Raw genomic sequence first — 5,188 nt, forward strand, 5'->3', positions numbered from 1 at the left:
CAAAATTCTTCAATAACCTTGAAAGGGTTTCTGTTTAACTCATTCTAGGTTGATCTGTTTTGTTTTCCATAAAGGTTCTGTGAGATAGATAGTGATCTGCTCCCAGGAGTGAACCAATGTCTTGACCTTCTGAATCTTCTGAATGGAGACCTTGGCTGAGGTTGGTTAGAATAGTAACCTCCTCCCAACATATATCTGTGCCTGGAAATTTATCCTTTATGTAGGTCTATTCTTCTGGTGTGTGTGTGTGTGTGTGTGTGTGTGTGTGTGTGTGTGTGTTTACATGATGGAATTGCAGAGAAGGCTGTCGAATCTGCCATTTATTTTTTTACTGTGTGTGGGCTTTCCTATTAAAATTGTTCTTAAGTTTCGTAAGAGTTTCCCTACAAGCTTCATTTTTAGGGAGAGGAACTTCCAAATGCGTCTTCCTCTGGTCTCAAGAGATGAGAATGAGTCATTAGCATGGAGGGCTGAATGAGAGCTGCTGGTTGGTTCCCAGGGATGCTGTGGGCCCTAACTTTGTAAGCTCGGCCCTGTGCGCCAGCCAGAGCCTCTGTGTTCTTTGAGCCCCTCCTTTGGAGGTGAAGTATGCATTGTTTGTACTGTTTGCCTAGCACTGAGCCTCTTTTGAAATTGTTTTCCGTGCTGTCATAGACACAGTACATTGTGAAGTCCTTCCACATGGAAAATTGCTGGCCACATTGAACGGGGAGAAGGGAGATTCACAGTAAAATACAAATGAAGAAAGCAGGAGTGACAGCCATGTATGTAATACCCCGACAGATAAGAGGTTGCGGAAACATGCAGGTGGCTGCAGAACTTGCAAAATTTGGTTGGCACTCATTCCTCCACAAAGCTCACATAATTTAGCACCAAATATTCCAGTCCTTTGATGGCTAAATTTCTGTAAGTCCTCATTTGGGCTGTGTGTGTCTTCCTGTATATCTCTGCATGTGTGTGTCTGTGTGTGTGTCTCTGTGTCTGTCTCTCTTTCTGTGTCTGTCTCTGTCTCCCTCTCTCCGCCTTCCCCTCCCCTCACCCCTCCTCTCTCTCTCTCTCTCTCTCTCTCTCTCTCTCTCTCTCTCTCTCTCTCTCTCTCTCTCTCTCTCTCTCTCTGTGGACATTCAGGGATTGTCCTCAGGGACAAGTGGCAATTGTGCTACCAGTCTTTGGCAATTTTGCTGTGATAAACTCTGAAAACGAAGATGGTTTTCCGAGACATTCCCTGTTGCTGGCATTTCCAGTACAAGTCTTTTGAATTATCCTTTCTTGGTTTTACAGATTTCCTTTAGTTTGTTTTACCACACCCCACCTATATGCTTTTCTTAGTTTGCTGTCATATAGTGGGAACCTCCGAAGTTCCAAACTCACTTCTTGCCGCGTTCTTCTGCCTGAGAAAATACATAATCTAGAAGCTTGTGCTAAAACTGGACACTTAAAAGTTACTAGTTATTAGAAATTGTGTTTAAATTTAAAAATCATTTCCTCATTTGTGTGGGCTCACCCGACACGTGTAGGCAGTGCTTACTGATTGATCATGGCGCCCTACACTTCCGACCTCACACAGACCCTGACGAGGATTACTTCCGGTGCTGTGTGACTTATTTCTTCTCCTTCCAATTAAGGTGCAGACTTGAGCCATTTCCGGTGTCAGCACTGAAATGACGTCGTTCCGGTTTCTCACAGGCTTCCGGCATCTAGGTTGAGTCCTTGACATGGGACATCCGGGACACGGCACAGCGTTCCGTCGGGCTGAGCAAGAGGGATCTCTGGTTTGGATTGTTTTCTCTGCCCAGAGCACATGGATTAAATTCGCAGACGCCATGAGTCTATAGTGGCTTCTGTGAACTCTGTGTGTTATTATCTTTTCAAATCCTCTTAGTTCTTGGCCGAGTCGCTGACAGCTGCCTCGCTCTGTGAACTGGCTGCCGTCGTTCTATTACAGCGATTTGATCGATGTGTCGCCTTCATTTTTAGCTCTCGTAGCTCCATTTTCTGAGAAAGGCTACTTCCCTCTGTGCGCATGGCCTCAGGTGTTGGACGCTACCTCTTAGGAGGTTTCAGGCCCTTCCTTTGAGGCCCTGCATCCCTGCAGAGAAGGAGCTAAAGTCTTTGAAACAAAATCCAGTAACTCCACGGTGGCTTTTTCATGCCTTTTGAGAAATCCGAGGATAAGTCTTTCCACTAGCAGCTGTTCACACACGTTACACTCTCTCTCTCTCTCTTTTTTTTTTTTTTTGGTTCTTTTTTTCAGAGCTGCGGACCGAACCCAGGGCCTTGTGCTTCCTAGACAAGCGCTCTAACCACTGAGCTAAATACCTAGCCCCGCACGTTACACTCTTTAGTCGAGATATCCAACCTGCGTTTTCAACCAAATATCAACAAACACATGAGTTACCAGTAAATTTATTGAAAGAATCATGTATGAGTTTGGACACTCCTTTGTCTCTCTCTCTCTGGAACACAATTTTTCCCCTTTGAAAATTGAAATTTCTAATTTTATTCAAGTCCATTAACATCCACATTATTCTTATTTTTTGATGGGAATGACTTTAGTTATCTACAGCCTGACTTGCTCCACCCCCCTCTTTCCATGACTAAAATGAAGGCTATTTTAAAAACAGTTCTGCCTAATGAAAACCTAGTTTTTTCTCTTGTCAAATATTATTTCTTGACTTCAGGATTATTTTTTTTAATACCAATAAGGCACCAACTGTTCTCTAGATGTCTCCCCACCCCCATATTACTTTATTCTTTGGTAAACATGGGGTGAGCCCCCTCTATGCTCATTATCAAATGCTTCTGATTCAATTTGTGGACAAAAGCAACCCACCATCTGTCTTTTTCTAGTGGTTTTCCTTTTTCAGGGAAAGAGAAATACCAAAGCCTGCCTGAGAATTAGGATTTTTCAAAAGTCTCATCTCATTGTGGATTCCAATTTCCAAAGTTGACATTCATTAAGAGGAACAGATATGAACTTCCCATCACGGTTTGGATGTGTATTATTATTTCCTGTTATATTTATTTTCCTTTGTGACTTGAGACGTAATCTCCCCACAGACAAAAAGAGCTATCGAACCAAGTTCCCATCTTCCCCTCTCTGTAAGCTGAGATTTCTAAGGCTGAAGAGGAGAATAAAGCAAAATGTAGCGAGTCTGCAGATCTTGTCCACGCACCTCCAAGAACAAGAAACAGAGTTAGACATGTTCCATGAACACGTGTATCAGATGGACCAACGAAACCACAGGGGCCCTGGCTAGATCTAAAATCCCTGTAAATGATGTGTGTGTGTGTGTGTGTGTGTGTGTGTGTGTGTGTAAACCTAGGTGTATATGTATATGTATATATGTATGTATGTCTTAGTGTTTACTGCTATGATAAGTGTGTTTAAACCTATATGTATATATGTATATATATATATATATATATATATATATATATATATATATATATATGTATGTATGTATATATGTATGTCTTAGGGTTTTACTGCTATGAAAAGAAACCATGACCAATGCAAGTCTTACAAGGACATTTAGTTGGGGCTGGCTTACAGGTTCATATGTTCAGTCTATTATCATCAAGGCAGGAGCATGGCAGCATCTAGGCAGGCATGTGCAGGAGGAGCTGAGCATTCTACATCTTCCTCTGAAGGCTGCTAGAAGACTGGCTTACAGGCAGCTAGGGTGAGGGTCTTACAGCCCATGCCCACAGTGACACGCCTACCCCAACAAGGCCACACCCACTCCAACAAGGCCAAACCCCCTAGCAGTGCACTCCTATTTGTCACTATTTGTCTTCAAACTTGAAACTTATTCATAAAACTGTTCAATGGACAACAGGTAACTTTAATGAAATAAATACACAAGGATTAGAAAAATAGACAGGAAGATGTGTGCCTTAGTTACTGTTCTATTGCTGTGAAGAGACAATGTGACCAAACCAATTCATGACAGGAAAAATTTAATTGCCGTCTTACACTATCAGAGCGTGAGTCCATGGACCATCGTGGTAGACACCATGACAGCAGGCTGGCAGGCAGGATATTTACATACATAAAATGGATATTTCATGTATGTAAATTATACTTCAATAAGGCTGCAGAAAAGGCTTGGTCAACTGTGATGCTTGTCGTGTGATTTGCTATTTGTCATAGTTCCTGTGACTTTGATCTTAATAGTAGTGGGTTTTATTACAGATGACTCAGACACCAGGGTAACCAGGCAGGGAGAACACTCCGTTCTGTCAGGGAAAAAAATCAAGTCAAATTCATTGTCTTTCTTGATGAGGGTTTTTCTGGTCACAGCTGAGTTGGCTGGAAGTTGGACAGCTATTGGCTGAGAGCAAAGATGGAGAGAGCACAATGTTTACGGGGATAACTGAAGGTTGTGCTCATGAAAGGGGCTGAGTTTCACAGAGTGCAATTGCAGAAGCTCCAGCAGCTGATGGAGCTGGACGCTAGGAGCCTTGCAAGACTGCCATTATACGTTTTGTGATGTCTTGGCCGAGTGTGAGATGAGGCTAGATGAAGTGGAAAAATTTTGGTTTCTTTGGAAACACACTGTGTCACAGGATGTTTTTCTGGAAGCTATGTTAGGAGAGGATGTTTTGCTGAAGCAGACACATGAGAAGGCATGTGGTATTTAGTTGGAGCACACGCTTGAATGGGGGCAGGATGTTTATGGAGAACATAAATGTAATCCCACAGAGAGGGAGAGGACATCTTTACATTGCAACACCTTGCAAGGCTTCGATGGTCTTTGCTGGTCTTCGTTCCATAATGAGAAATGCACAAAAGAACCTGTGCTATTTGGGCTGCTTCTGGCTGCTTCTGCTGCTTCTTGTTGGTTAGAGCCTTGTGGTCTCTGCCAGGTCAAGGCACTGCTACTGATTCGTGTTTTGCGTTTGCTATTGGACCGTACTGCACCATGAAGATTGGAGTTACCCCAAAGAATTACTTCTAAATAGGTCCACAACTCTCTCCCTTTTCCTATCAACGTTCTCTCTCTGCTAACTCTGGTTGGAGGGCAAGAAGGTTTAAGAACCCTAAATAAAGTCGGTTTTGAAAAAATCTAAGCCTACAGATAGATTCATGGGTTTTGAGAAAGGGCTATGTCTCCTGCTGAGAGGAGATGATATGTAGGTTGTGACTTTTTGGTTCTCTGGTCTACTGTGACCCATTAAATGG

The sequence above is a fragment of the Rattus norvegicus genome, chromosome 3, assembly GCF_036323735.1.
Source record: "Rattus norvegicus strain BN/NHsdMcwi chromosome 3, GRCr8, whole genome shotgun sequence".
Taxonomy (NCBI): Eukaryota; Metazoa; Chordata; class Mammalia; order Rodentia; family Muridae; genus Rattus; species Rattus norvegicus.